Genomic DNA, 16590 nt, shown 5'->3' with positions numbered 1-16590 from the left:
GCAGAAGGAGGCCATTCGGCCCATCGAGTCTGCACCCACCACAATCCTGCCCCAGGCCCTATCCCCACAACCCCACACATTTACCCCGCTAATCGCTCTAACTACACATCCCGGGACACTACTGGGAAATTTAACATGGCCAATCAACCTAACCTGTACATCTTTGGGCTGTGAGAGGAAACCGAAGCACCCGGAGGAAACCCACGCAGACACGGGGAGAATGTGCAAACTCCACACAGACAGTGACCCAAGTCGAGAATCAAACAAAGATTCCTGGAGCTGTGAAGCAGCTGTGCTAACCACTGTGCCACCATATAACCTATTGTGAACAAGAGGACACAGATTTAAGGTAATTGACAAGAAAAGCAATGGAAAAATGAGGAAAAATATTTTTCACGCAGCAAGTGGTTAGGCTCTGGAATGTACTGCCTGGGAGTGTGATGAAGATAGTGTCAAATCAGGGATTCAAAATTCAGGCATTCAAAATTCAGGCATTCAAAAGTTGTTATTTGAAAAGGAAGAATGTGCAGGATTACGGGGAGAAAGAGTGGGAGAGAAGCACTTGGTAAATTGTTTCTATGGAGAGCGGGTAGAGCCGCCATCTTGGCCATGTTCAGCTAAGCTTGGTGGCAACATGGAATCAAACTTCCAAAGATTAATCATATTGGACTCGAAACATTAATTTTGTTTCTATCTCCATTGGTGATGCTGAGTTTCTGTTTTTATTTGGAATCAAAGTTGCTCTTTTCTATTTTTGTAGAGCCCCAGATGACAATTCAATGAATTGCTGAGCCGTTGTTGGGGCCAGAAAATGTGCTTAAGTGTCCAGCAACGTTCCAACAATATTTCTGAAGGGATGAGAACGAGGTAAATGCAGCAACTGGAAGAGTTGACGATCCAGACTGCTAAGCTTCCTCTGGTCATTACATGGCATGAAATTTAATCATAGAAGCATAGACTCCCTACAGTGCAGAAGAGACCATTCGGCCCATCAAGTCTGCACTGACTCACTTAGCTGGGCCCTCCATCCCACTCCATCCCCGTAAACCCACATATTTCTCATGGCTAATCCATCTAACCTACACATCCTGGGACACTAAGGGGCAATTTAGCATGGTCAACCATTCAACTGCACATCTTTCAGACTGTGGGAGGAAACGGGAGCAGCCGGAGGAAATCCACGCAGACACGGGGAGAATGTGCAGACTCAGCACAGACAGTCACCCAGGGTCAGAATTGAACCTAGGTCCTTGGAGCTGGGAGGCAGCAGTGCTGACCACTGTGCCACCATGCCGCCCATACCATTCTAGCTTCTGGCCATTTAATTGATAGTCTAGTTAGAAGCAGACTTTATGTGAAATCATACTGCCCTAGGTTTTCACCAGTGCTCAGGATCATTTCTGATAGTTTTTGAGGTCCATTTAGCTACACAATGTTCCTAGAGATGGCCAGTTTAAAGGCTATTGGCCACTTGACTCTGAAGGCAGGAATGGTAAAGGACATCTTACTGCTCCCCTGGACTTCAGCCTCACTGGGGAGGGGGGACCCATCCAATGTTGGTAAGCTCTTGGTAGTATCGCCAACTTGTCCCTAATTGGGCACCCAATTGCTCCTAATTATCTAGCTGCTACTGCAGGTGGTAACTGATGCAGATCTCACATTGCTTCTGGCTAGAACATGTTGGTGAGCAGCTCCAGTGTGAGATTTGCAGCTGATAGAATTCCACTCCACATGAGCAGAAGATAAGACCAATGCTGATGAGGCTGTAACTCCGATTAGCTAACCCTCCAGAGAATAATGGTTCCACTACATGACTGATGCTGCCTTTGTTCATTTTTGCCATCTTGCTGCAAAGTGAGATGGAAGAATGTCTGAGAGACTGAACCCGAGTACAATTATATATTTATTATCTGCTTGAAGAGGACTGGGAGCCAGTCAGAAGCCTGCTTTAGAAATCTCAGTTCGACAACACAAGCGGTGCCATAGTTCTGTAATCAGACAGCAAACACATGTCAACTCTACTCTTGACAGCTCGCATGTGCGACTTGCTTTTTTTCTCATTTGCAAATTAGGGGAAGCAAGGGTCATTTACTCTCTTCCTTTATGCTAGTGCAATAATATTGTGAAATACCCGATACTATTCCACCCACGCTGGAAGAAACAAAAGCCAAATTTCTTGAGGTGATAATGAGTTTGAACAGAGATAGCGGACTGCCCGCATTCCAAAGACAAAACACTTTGCTGCCATAGCGGCGGGAGCAGGTGAGTAGCACTTTGCACTTGTCATTCTCAATGTTGATCAGTTTCTGCTGGTCAGGACTGTGGGACCACAGAATTCCTGGCACTGGGGAAGTGGCATGTCCCATTAACATGGACCATCAATCCCGTCCAAATGACAGATCCTTTACTCCAGGGATCCCGTGCCGACATTTCTCGTGCTTACTCGTCCTTGTCTGGATTTATGTGTCAGGAAAAACATACAAAGCAGGAGGAGATTTACTTTCACAAGCGTCTAGCTCTTTGTGATTTATTTTCTGTGTAAACTCTGACAAAAAGGGACTGTCTGCCCGACGTGGGATTTTGGAAGATGGGGGCCGCTTCTTATGATTTAGCATTGACATCGAGTTGTAGGTCTGTAGAAACCTGTTTTAATCCAGTGCGCCTGCCACAGAATGCAGTTATTTCAAAGTAAATTAATTGGATTATAATGCAAGGCTGTTCCCACCATAGCTCTCTCCATAATGGTGATAATGATGGGGGTGGGGGGTAAGGAATTGTATTCCCCTTCTGAACTGGAGGTTGCTCTGTGCGTAAACAGCTCATCACATTACAGAGGATCACATGTTCCTTTATAACCTGTTATTAATTACTATTTGAACAGATGACCCACACATTCAATTCTCGTAAACTTGTCAGATTTGCTTGTGGAACACTGAATAGCGTAAGATGAAAAAAGGTGGCACGGTGGCACAGTGGTTAGCACTGCTGCCTTACAATGCCAGGGATCCGGGTTCATTTCTGGCCTTGAGTGACTGTCTATGTGAAGTTTGCACATTCTCCCCTGTGTCTGCGTGGGTTTCCTCCCACAATCCAAAGATGTGTAGGTGGATTGGCCATGCTAAATTACCCCTTAGTGTCCAAAGATGTGTTGGTTAGGTTGAGTGGATTAGCCATGGGTGACTATCTCTTTGGAGTTTGCGCATTCTGCCAGTGCTGCATGGTTTTCCTCAAGGTGCTCCGGTTTCCTCTCACACTCCAAAGATGTGCAGGTTAGTTGGATTGACCGTGCTAAATTGTCCCTTCGTGTCCAAAGATGTGTTGGTTAGGTTGATTAGCCATGATAAATGTGTGGTGTTTCAGGGATAGGGTGGAGGGGAGGGCTTGGGTGGGATGCTCTTTCAGAGAGTCGATGCAGACTCGATGGGCCAAATGGCCTCTTCTGTACTTTAGGGATTCTGTGACTCTAGAACTACATTTAATGATGGTATCAAAACACCTTAAAATATTTCAACAATTTACATTTCTCGCATCCAGAAATGTTTGTCAGTTAAGTGTACCACGGGATACAGAACCAATGTGGATGCTTGGAGTTAAGCTAGGGACTTGCCATAAGCTACATAACAGAACAGTCTTGAATGGAAAAATCCTGTTCTTATGTTCATTTATATGTCTTACAGTATAAGGTGATGTGATTAACATTATGAGGCCATATATAGCAATATCCCTCAAACATCAAGGGCAGTAGTTTTCAGATGGTAGAGTTTCCCTTCCCGCCACCCGAGGAAGAGCAAACACATTGCTGCCAACATCAGCCCACAGCCATTTAACGCTCCAATAAGCAGCTCACTCAGGAGAAAACCCCACCTCAGCGAGCTATCAGCCAATCACAAGGCCAGCAGCTGTAGTCATGGCAGCAGCAGTGGCTGCAGTGGCCAGGGCTGGGACTGCAAGCATTCCTCTGGGAGTCCAGGTTCAGATTGGGTTTGGGGGTCTCAAGATCGGGAGGGGAAGTGAGGCTGGGGACTTTTGGTCAGAGAGGCCTAGGCCTCACCCGTCCCATTGCAAAATTGCAGAGAGGTATGGGTGGGTGGAAGCCCACTGAGAAGGCCATTAAAAGAATTTTACTGTCACATCCTGCCTACAAACCCACTCTTCAAGAGAACATAAAATTCTGCCCCAAGTTTCTTTTGGTAATTTTGGTTGAGGGATGAAGGTGGCTCACTGATCTTAATACCAAGAGATCATTAGCAGTCACCAGAATAGGCAGATGGGGCCTCAGTTTAGTATCTCCTTCAAAGGATTGCACCTCAGGTGGCATTGCATCCCTTCTGCTTGGGCTGGGGTGTAAGTCTATAAGATGAATTCAAGTGTCAGAACAGATATCAAGCATGCAAACCTTCTGACTTGATTGAAAGTGAAACACTATTATTGTGTTAACTGAAATTTGACTTTTCATTCATCTCTTTACTCAGAGTTGAATATGAGTATTGGAGTCCTCTCTTATTCAAATTAACTGCATCAAGATCTGAAAAGATAGCACATGGCCCAATTAATCCAGACTATCAACATTAAAATATCAAAAATTGGGAGTTCTTGACGTTGTACCATAATGTAAAATGAGTGAAAGTAAGATGGCAACCCATTTTACAACTCTCCCAATTTTTATTTCCATTGAAGCCCTTTTCTGACCTGCTAACCTCCACCCTCCAAAAAGTCCAATTGACCTAATCTACAGCAGCCCCCATCCTGTCTTGCATTAAGACATGTTTATTCTTCATCAATATATTGATTTAGATATAACTCTTGGGGCTAAAGGGATCAAGGGATATGGGAAGAAGGGTGGGATCAGGATATTGAATTCCATGATCAGCCTGATCAAAATGAATGGCGGAGCAGGCTTGAAGGGCTGAATGGCCTACTCCTGCTTCTAGTTTCTATGTATTGTTGGCTCCTTGTCCCTGCGAGTATTGAGGTCCTGGCAGGTGTGAGTGGAATACTCATTTGCAGTCTGATCTGTTTTGTATTTATCTGTTAGGTTTTTGGTACACTGTTTTTCTTGTTGGCAAAGAATGGCAGTGCCACAGTTGCTACAGTGTCTCCTGCAGTTCCTGAATGGGAATGCTGGAAAATTGCACCTTCTTGAAATGATGCCATGAGCAGTTCAATACAGCACTGGTTTAAACCTCCCATCTGCTTCAGGCATGGTCTTCCTGTGCCTGTGTAAGCAAAACTTGGTAAGATGCTCCAACTTGGATCACTATCCCATTTCCAGGTTTGCCCAATTGATGCCTGTTTACCAAGGGAGTTCAGACAGAAAACTCAATCACCCTTGTCTTGCGTACCTGGGTGTTGCTTACCTGCGTGTATGTCCTGTGGAGCTCCATTATTTTCATCCATGGGGGTCTGCTGCTCTCTCAGTTCGGGATGCTTAAGACATTGTTGCCTGTTTATCTACAGGAATATTAATCATATCCGGATATGTCCCTTTACATCAATCCTTTCCAACTCATCTTGTTTTGCTTACTTTTCAATGGGAATGAACATTGAGTAAGCTGAATTATTCCACCATTATTTACATTGTTTCACATCACCACCTAAAGTCCAATTTTCTTATGTTTTCACTCCTGATCTTGTTTTGGATTTTCCCTCAGGGAGATAGGTATGGAGGTTGGGAATGTTTCCGATTCCAAACCTGCCCCTGGGCAAAATGGCCACAAATTGGGATTTTCAAGGGGGTGGGGCATCCCCTTCTTTGATCCAATGGAGGATGGTGGGCAGGCTGTCAAAGCTGGAGGGTTAATCAGCTTGAGAAGAGAAGTGGGCTACAATGGAAGGTAAGTAAAAGAGAGGGTGCTTCAAGATGACAGTGTCCTCGCTTCATTTATTTTTTAAGGTTTTAATTTAAAAATAGATTCAGCAGTCAGGCCACGACTGTAGGATGGGAGATGGGGAAACCCTTCTACAGAGTGGGCTGTGGCTGCTTCTGCACCCAGGAAGGCAGGGAGGGCCTCTGCACCTGGAAAGTGGGATCAGTGTGACTTTAGTGGGAGTTATTGTTGGTGCAGACTTGATGGGCCGAAAGGCCTTTTCTGCGCTGTACGACTCTGTGACTCTTTGACTGTTGATCTTTGTTTGAGCAAGCTGTTATTCTCTACACATCAATTTGCCATTGGGAAGAGGACCTAGATGATCCGGCTTCCACGTGGCATTTTGGGGAAAAATGCAAATGAGGAAGTTTGGGTGGGAGCTACTGGCACCATACCTTGTGCCACGCTACTGCTTCCACACAGCTTGGCATGGAAAAATCACAAGTTTGGCATCAGTGATGCAGTCCCATTTTTGAAAATACGATTGTCTCCTCTCCGATGGAAGCCAAATCTGTGTTGTGGCAGCAAGAAGAAACCTGTTGATTTCAAAATAGCTGAAGCCTGTCCTTTGAACAGATGGATGGATTTTCATGATGCACTGACAAAAATCAATTGATGCAAATATTTACTTTGCCATTTACGACCATCACTTCCTTCTCCTCCACTGTGGCATTAATAGCTCTGGAAAGTATATTATTTGAGAAAAGGTGGTAACAGATTTATGGAATCCCAAAGCCCCACTGAAGTCAAGCTTCAGATGAATGGTGATGCGTACAATTCCAAATGGATTTGCAGAGAAATTGGATATTCTCCCAGATACTGGATGATTTTAAAACCCAAGCAACCCCCTCCCCGAAACCCACCCCCCAACCCCTCACCTCCGCCACCCTCACCTCAATCATCACACATGCTTAAGAGGTAAAGCAAATGTGTTTGATTTCTTTCTGACTAAATTACACTAAACGTTTTTATACTTCTTGCGGTTACAAGGCAAGTTTTGATACACAAACTAATTGACACACTGCTTTATCAGGATAAAAAAATAATAATCTCATCCTCTTTGTGCTGGGTATCTCATCAGAAAAGGTGAAAATAAGTATTCGATGGACATTTGTGTCGAATAAATGGAAACAGTTGAGTAAGTCATCCACTGTGATGAGCGCTTGTAAATACACTGTATAAAAAAAGTAGACAGCATTGGAATACCTTTGAACTTGTATAATGTTTGAAATGATCCTCGGAACTTCTACATCTGATGTGCTAAGTGTAATTTTACAAGATGTAAATTTTAAATTTCAATATAGGGTGGGATTTTACGGCTGAGCTCAGGTGAGACTGGAAATTTCCATCCGAGATCAACGGAGATTTTTGTTGTCGGACCCTCACCCACGCCGATTCCGTGGCGGGCGAGGTGGTAGAGTTCCGGCCATGTAGAAGTCTCATTGCTGAATATTCAAGGACTCCTATTTATTGATGGAGGTCTAAGCACATGTTTTGTCTAGTGGAGGTCGGCAAGGATCAGCACTGGAGCCTGAGCTATTTATAATCTATATTAATGATTTAGACAAAGAGACAGCAACAGGGAGTCATAGATCTCAGTTTGCTGACAATGCAACTCTAGGTGGGAATACAAGCTGTGAGATGGACACAAAGCGACTGCAAAGATGTGTGGGTTAAGTGAGTGGCCATCGAAGTGGCAGATGGAGTATGATGTGGGGAGGTGCAAGATTATTCACTTGGGCTGTAAGAATTTAAAAGCAAAATATTTTTTTAAAGACATGAAACTTGGAACTGTTGATGTTCCGTGGGACTAAGTATACTTGCACGAGATACATAAAAAGTTAGCATGCAGGTGCAACAAGCAATTAGGAAGGCAAATGGAAAATTTGCATGTATTTGGGATGGCATAGTGGGCACAGTGGTTAGCACTGCTGCCTCACAGCACCAGGGACCTAGATTGATTCCCGGCTTGGGTCACTGTCTGTGTGGAGTTTGCACATTCTCCCCATGTCTGCGTGGGTTTCCTCCAGGTGCTCTATTTCCTCCCAAAAATATGCAGGTTAGGTGAATTGGCCATGTTAAATTCCTCCTCAGTGTACCCGAACACGTGCCGGAGTGTGGCTACTAGGGGATTTTCACAGTAACGTCTTTACAGTGTGAATGTAAGCCTACTTGAGATTAATAAATAAACTTTACTTTACTTTTACTTTATTGTAAGGTGATTGGAATACAGCAATAAATAAATCTTGCTACAATTAAGCAGGGCTTTGGAAAGACTACAGATAGGATTTTCTGGCCACGCGCATCCCAAGACTGGAAATTCCCGCCCAAGGTCAACGGACATTTAAATGATCCGCCAGATTTTCTGTCCCACCTGCTACAGTTTCTGCAGTAGACACGACCTGAAAATCTTGCCCCACATCTGGAAAATATGTGGAACTTTTGGTCTTCAAGCCAGGAGACTCTGGGAGTGATCAGGCCTTCTGAATCCCCCATCCCTGACACCAACGCTTCTCAGAGACAGGGGGCAGAAGAGGGTGATGCAGAAATATCAGTGCCACCTGAAAGGCAGGGGCATTCCAGGTAGAGGCACAGAGTGGGTATGGGTGAAGTTAGTCACTGATAGTTGTGGGTCAAAATCATTTGTCACATAAACACAAGTCTCCTCTTGTTGTTCACAACCTTCTCACTCTCTTTGAGTTGGGATAGGTCCTCACCCCATCTGGATACAGCCTTTCCCTCATTGTAAGGCAAACAGTAAGGCCTTAAACCAAGAGCTACATACATCCTGGAAGGACTCTGCCATTAATCAGTGAACGCTGAACCCTAGTCCCTTATCCCCCTCTAGAGCTATGGGACAAAAGGATGTAGCCCCTCACTCGCACATAAGCCAGGGAATCATTGTGCTGACAGCAGTCAGACATAAACAAAACCTGAGAAGCTTCAGAGCTTTCCTCACTGCGAGTTGTCATCGCCCTCCTGCATTAGCAGGCTAAGCATGCACAAGGATTCCCCCAAAGCCTGAAAGTCCCACCTGAGGTCAACAGACCTTTGCATGGTCCATGGCCTACCCACTGCGAGTCCTGTGGCAGGCAGGACAGGGAAATTCCAGCCTGTAAGTCTGCAAAGACTCATAAATGTGTTAAGAATATTAGTTGTGCTTTAAATCTTCTATTTAGATCAAGATGAAAGCGTTGGTCTCGCAATGATAGTTAATCAGCATTTCTACCTCGATATAAGCCCCATGTGATTCACATTGTTATGAGGAAGGATGCAGTGGAAGCTATTGTAAAAATCAGGTCACAGGCTTTCCTAAAATATCACAGACAGGTTTGCTTGGACTTAGGGTAGAGACAAAAGCCAGAGGCCAGAAAGTACTCCACGGCTCACGATGCACGAGTGTGTTTGGAAGTTTGCGTAAGATTGAAATTCCCAAATTCATGAGACGTTAAAACAAATCCGGAAGAGTCACCTAGTTAGGGCTGGAGGGAGAGTTCCCAGTGAAAGAAAGTCTCACTGTGAAGGACAGCTCTAAGGTTTCTTGTTGCCAGGCTGAGAATAGAATGGAACAGGGATAAACCCTTGGGAGCTAAGAATCATCCTGGATTAATTCTGGGAAAATCGCATGTCCACATAAAGGACAGTGTAAATAAACCTGTGGAGTACGTTTTTCAATTGGGATAAGAATACAAAGGTGGGGAGGGGGCATTCTATTCTGTGATTTAAAGTATTAGTTGCCTACAAAGACGGTGTTTAGTTAATAGTGTTTTGAGTCATCTGTTACAGTAAACATCTTAAAATGTAGAACCTTGTCCTGTTATCCTTTTCAGTATTAACTAGAAGTTCAAATTTCTTTTTAAATGTTACAAGTCTCTATGGAGATCATTACATTATCTATCACCTTCACTTGAAGCCCACCTGACAGCCTGGCAATTCATTCAATTGGGCACAGACTCCTGCTGAAGGTTCGCAAACAGTGCAGCAACATTGAAAGGAGGCTTCGATCTAAGTGCAAGATAGTGATGTTTTCTGACTGTAACTGTGTAATTATGAGAAAATGTACACAGTCACAGAACAGTGGTAAAGCACTTCACAACCTTTCAGGATGATGAAGTCCCACTAATAGAGTGGTTGGGGTGTGGAATGGACTGCCTGCAGTGATAGTGGAGTCAGACACTTTAGAAACATTTAAGCGGTTATTGGATAGGCACATGGAGCACACCAGGATGATAGGGAGTGGGATAGCTTGATCTTGGTTTCAGATAAAGCTCGGCACAACATCGTGGGCCGAAGGGCCTGTTCTGTGCTGTACTGTTCTATGTTCTATGTTCTATGTTTAATAGTGCTGGTAAAATATTCTGGCAAACAGATCAGTCAGTGACTGGAAGTTGTTATTAATAAGTGTCGAAAGCAGATTTGACATTATGTATGCACACTCTTAACACAAAGTCCTACAACTGATTGCTAAGTTATTTTTGAATCAAATACCTAGGGTTAAATTTTCAATCACCGGTGGGGACAAGCTCAGGTTCAGACGAGCCTGGGAAAGACAGAGACTGAAGGGAGACCTGAAAGAGGTCTACAAAATTATGAGAGGCATAGACAGGGTGGATAGTCAGAGGCTTTTTCCCGAGGTGAAAGTGTCAATTAAAAGGGGGCACAGGTTCAAGCTCAGAGGGGTGAAGTTTAAGGGAGATGTGCAGGGGACATTTTTCATGCAGCGAGTGGTGGGTACCTAGAACACACTGCCAGAGGAGGTGGTGGAAGCAAACCTATTAATAACATTTAAGAGGTATCTGAATGGGTACATGAATAGGGAGGGAATAAAGGAGTACGGTCCAAGTAAGAGCAGAAGGATTTTATAGTTTAGTTAGGGCATCATGATCGGCACACGCTTCTAGGGTCGAAGGGCCTGTTTCTGTGCTATACTTTTCTTTGTTCTTTGTTCTAGATGGTGTTCTAGGGTGGCACGGTGACACAGTGGTTATCATTGCCTCACAGCGCCAGGGACCCGGGTTCAATTTTGGCCTAGGGTGACTGTCTGTGTGGAGTTTGCACTTTCTCCCCGTGTCTGCGTGGGTTTCCTCCGGGTGCTCCGGTTTCCTCCCACAGTCCAAAGATGTGTGGGTTAGGTTGATTGGCAATGATAAGTTGTCCCTTAGTGTCAAGCGATTAGCAGGGTTAATACATGGGGTTACGGGGATAGGGCCTTGGGTGGGATTGTTGTCAGTGTAGGCCTGATGGGCCGAATGGCCTCCTTCTGCACCGTAGGGCGTCTATGATTCTATGGTGTTACTGGTTCTTGATACCTCGGTGATGAGTTTAGATTGTCACTCTAGCAATCTGCATGTCTCCAATTAATTAATGCTTGCTGGCCCATTACAGAGTTTGTTTGGAGCATGGGCAGCAATAGTCAGCAACATTCAAATGACCAATACCGCCAACTTGAGATTCTTGGATATGTTTGATTATAGCTGTTAGGAACACAGTGGCGGGTCATTAATGTGCGGTACAAAAAATGGAAATTTAAACTCAGTTGTTCACGTAGTGGCACTGAGTGTCAACATGAGAGGTTTGATTTTGTGAGGAGGGTATGTTTGGGCACTGAACAGGAATATGAGATTGCTGGCGTCCATTGCCATCTCTAGCCAAGCCTGCTTGTACTGGCTCACCAGGGATTTTCTTCCAGACAGGGGGAACACTATGTATAGCTCTCCTGTTCACCACAGCCTTGATCAGTAAAACATGGGGCCACCCAAGGATGGTGGCCCAAACCACTGTTGGCCTTCTTCCCTCTGGTCTCCCTGCTTGTCCATTTCCCAAGGCACTGACAAGCCCAGTCACAGCTGCTGTGTTTAAAGAAATACAGTAAATGCTAGAAAAACGCAGCAGGCTTGGCAGCATCTGTGGAACGAGAAACAGTTAATGTTTTGAGTCCATATGACTGCTTTGGAGTTAAAGAGGGGGAGAAATGTGATGGGCTTTATATTGTATGGGGCGGGGGGCAGGTACAGCAAAGTAGAAGGTCAGGGATAGGTTTGAAGTCAAAGAGATTTGACAGTGAGGAGGGTGGCATGGTGGCACAACGGTTAGCACTGCTGCCTCAGAGTGCCAGGGACTCGGGTTCGATTCCTGGCTTGGCTCACTGTCTGTGTGGAGTTTGCACATTCTCCCCGTGTCTGCGTGGGTTTCCTCCGGGTGTTCTGGTTTCCTCCCACACTCCAAAGATGTGCAGGTTAGGTGGATTGGCCATGCTAAATTGCCCCTTAGTGTCAGGGGGACTAGGTAGAGTAAATGCAAGGGGTTATGGGATTAGGGACTGGGTGGGTTTGTGGTCGGTCCAGACTTGATGGGTCGAATGGCCTCCTTCTGCACTGTAGGATTCTATGTTTCTATGACAAATATGTCATGGGAACAAGACAAGCGGAATGTTAATGATAGTGTTAAAGACTAAGGAAGGTGCTGATAATGGCATGAAGGTAAGATAGCAGAATGAAAGTCATTGCTCTGATAAAGCAAAACTTCAGAACAAGAGACAGACGGTCAGGGGTGGGGAAGGGACAGGGTGTCTGGGACAAAAACATTGGATTATAAATAAGGGGTAAATTTGGAGGAGAGAGTTCATGGTTTTGAGGTTGTTGAACTCAGTGTTAACTCCAGGAGGTTATACTGTGCCTAATCGGAAGATGAGATGCTGTTCCTCCAGTTTGCATTGGGCTTCACTGGAATTTTACAGCAGGCCAAGGATGAGAGAGCAAGATGCTGAGTTTTGAATGGCAAGAGGTTGGGGTCATGTGCAAAGGCATTCCGCAAAGTAGTCACCCAGTCTGCATTTAGCCTCACCAATTTAGAGGAAATCACATTGGGACCATTGAATGCATAGACAAATTGAAGGAATTTTTGGCATCTCGGACAGTGAGGAGGGAGGAGGTGAAGGGTTTTGCACCTTTTCTCATTACATGGGAAGATGCCATGGGATGGGGATAAGGAGTTGGAGGTGATGGAGGAGCGGACCATGGTGTCACAAGGGAATGGTCCTTATGGAATGCTGATGGGGGGAAGGGTTGATGGGAAGATGCATTTGGTGGTGGCATCATGCTGGAGTTGGCAGAATTGGCGGAAGATGATCCAATGAATGTGGAAACTGGTGGGGTAAAAAGTGAAGATAAGGGTGACCCTATCATGGTTCTGGGAGGGAGAGGAAGAGGTGATGGCAGAGGTGTGGGTGATGGGTTGTACATGGCTGAGAGCCCTGTCAACCATAGTGGGGGGGCGGATGGAACCATCGATTCAGGAAAAGGTAAGATATAACAGAAGCATCCATGTCACAGTTGCTGTTTGCCTTCTGTAATTATCCCTCATTGCGTCACTACTTAGAAAAATGGCATTTAATTACTACATATTTTAATGTAGAAAGTGTGGGAAGTAGAAACTTGGGAAGAGACATCACTATTTGCATGATTTGGACTTGTTCCACAATTGGTCATCCAATATAGAAAATGATTTCTTTCTACGACACATTAACATATTATGTGGGGTATTTTCCAAATATAGGAGCCACAACATGTAAACAGGCCACATATAGTCACCCTGTTTCCATATCTCTTCCCTTATCCTTCACTTGCCAATACAATCTAATTTGGACATAGTTTCTGCTTCAACCACCAATCCTGGAAGTAAGTTCCCAAGCTTTGCAGCATTATGCAAAATGACGTTTCTCCAGGCCTCAGTTCAAAGTCTCTTGTATTTAATCTGATACCCATGGTCCTTTGTTCCTTATCTTTCAATTACTGGAAAGAGTTTGCTTTTAGTTATCCTGTTATATCCTTTTTTAATTTTAAGCCTTTATGTTCCTTCCTAATCTGACTGAATTTTTCAAGGCCTTCTCTGCATTTACATCACTTCATGCAAAGCAGTATCCAAGTGAACCCTCCCTCAGCCACAATATTTTTTGTATAAGGTGGACCTCAATTGGCACATTGGCACTGCTGCCTCACAATGCTAGGGATCTGGGTTCGATTCCCGGCTTGGGTGACTGTCTGTGCGGAGTCTGCAAAATCTTCCTCTGTCTGGGTGGGTCTCCTTCGGGTCCTCCGGTTTCCTCCCACAGTCCAAGAGAGGTGCTGGTTAAGTGCATTAGCCATGCTAAATTCTCCCTCAGTGTAACCGAACAGGTGCTGGAGTGTTGCGACTAATGTTGTGACGAATAAGTAAATAAAATCAAATGTTTCAGGCACTAAACTGAGAACTTATTAAGGTTTTAAACAGACTCGTCGTTACCGCATGGATTTTATCTTTTATGCACAATACCAATTTACATTGACATGATGAAAACACTGACAATATGATACTATGAATTACCAAGAGATTCCAATGATTTTGCCAAAGAAAAGTCAGGTCAAACTGAATTTGTCCCCGTGTCTGAGTGACGTTTTTGTACAGGTGTGTGGTCTGTGGTTTCAGGAGCTCATTATGCGCCACCTAGTGGGAGAAGTGTTCAATACCAAACATAACCGTGGAGAATGGGGATGTCCAATAAGTTTGTGACACGCATATCAAATTTGATGCAGATCGATAGATCACACAGCTCACTAGGTAAAAGCATGAGCTGATGCGCCACCTCCTTCACTTCTCTTTCCACTCAGCTTGCTACTGTGGATGGTGGGGTATAAGTTGACCTCCGAAGCCTTGAAACATCTCTCCAGAACTGGAGGTCGATTTATATGCCGAGTGTATAAATGGCAACAGGCTGGCTCACATTTTGAAATGTCATCCAACACAAAGACAGAGACTGTCTTAAACTCCTGTACTCAGTTATGCAGTACCAATGAGTAGAACATTCACTTGTCGGATGAATAAAGGTTGACAACCTTTTTTTGTTAAGTGAATCATCTCACACACACACACACACACATTTTCCCCTTTGGCTACATGATTCCCAAGCTGATTATAAGCTCATTCAACTGTTATTAATGCTCCTTCCATGGCCAACACAAGTCCGAGCATCGGATTTGAACTCAGAGCTCCTGGTCCAGAGGTAAGGATGCTGCCACCGTGCCACAAGACCTCCGAGCTTAAATACAAATGTGAGTATAGCATGTTGTGGCTGAAAATGCGGAGAATATGCAAAAACATAGTTTTTTTGGAGTCGGAAAGCTGGCTGACTTATACACCAAAATTTACATTTTTTGTCTTTATTTTAGAGGATGGTTGTATTTGATTTAATTATGAATTGCACAGCACAGTGCTTTGACATACCGCCACTGAACACATACAGCTTGCCTGCCTATCCCCTGCCTCCTCTGAGATAGGCCTTAACCACATGTTCCAGATGTGACAGGGATTTGTGCCTTTCTAAATGAGAGTAATTGGATTGTGAAAGTTGCTATTCCATTCACTGACTCCTAAAATAACACCGAGGCCTTGCCTAAAAATAACTTCAGCCAAAATTAGAGAAACGCTGGGACTAAGCTATACCTCAGCTGGCATTTTCCAAATACAGGAGACATCAATGATATTAATTAGCACAACCTGAATTGATGATAGCCCAGGGAGGGGTGCTGAATTTATTGTACCACCTCCCAGCAACCATTGCCTTCCTGGTCCCTCAATGATACTCCAAGGAGCAGTGGTGTGGCCTATTCCTCATTCTAGTCCTTTCCACATGTTACCTCATTGCAATAAATTACGCCAAAAAAAATAACAACAAAGGAAGAAATTATAAAGGCAACATTCACTCCACCAAGCGGGCCCTGTTTCACCTAGAGGCACAGACCGTGGCATATAAAAAGAGCTATGGGATATTTGCAATGAACTGCAACCAGACAGTAAATAACTCCGCTCCGAGGTAATCTGACGTCTTTGGAATATTAACTCTCTAACTTAAGTCCACCGCTGACTCTGAGGATGCAAGATAAGCTTTTTAATAAAGCTAATTCATCAGTGAGCTGAGGTCTCTTAGCTCAGTAAGAAACTCGCAGAGATGATCAGAGCAATAACAGTTTTTATTTCAAAGTTGGCCTGCAGGATACGTTTCATCAAAACTAATATAAATACCAGGGTGGCTATATATTTTCTCCGAATTTCAACATTGGCTTCAAACTGCTTACAAAGTGTCTCAGTGCCATTGCTCAAATCATTAAACAGCAGGGGAACTTGGAGCAGCTTTTATATTTCCAAGCACTGCTGATATTTTAAGCAAACTTTGTATAAAGTTCAGGAATTAGGAATAGATTTGACAATCGGAGGAACACCAACTGTGATTGTGTTTGAGTTTAGCGAACGTTACACGGTTCTGAAAGATTTACAATTTCACTTTCTCCTCTTTAATGATTTACAATTTGTTTTATGGAATCTGTTCTAAAGTCCTGTAAACTTTCTGTGGAATCGTCTTGGGTATTAAACTGGGATATTCGACAATAAATGTCAGTGAGGTGGGTTGGCCAAGAATTGATTGCATTTCATAGGAGCCCAGAGCATCATGACATTTTGCATGTTACATTGTGGGTATCTGGTATGTGGGTTCGAGCCATGCTAAGCAGCATTACCAACGCACTCACACATTTGTATGAAATTCCACTATCTGTTATTTTAACCCAGCCTTTTCTAAAATAATAGATGGTAGAAATTTCACACAATTGCATTCTTCTACCGTACTACAATATCAATCAATGTACTCCTGCCTATCAAAATTTGTGAATCTTATCTGGACCATATTCCATTT

The sequence above is a fragment of the Mustelus asterias genome, chromosome 12 (genome assembly GCF_964213995.1).
Source record: "Mustelus asterias chromosome 12, sMusAst1.hap1.1, whole genome shotgun sequence".
In the NCBI taxonomy this organism is placed as follows: Eukaryota; Metazoa; Chordata; class Chondrichthyes; order Carcharhiniformes; family Triakidae; genus Mustelus; species Mustelus asterias.
This window is presented reverse-complemented; position numbering follows the sequence as displayed.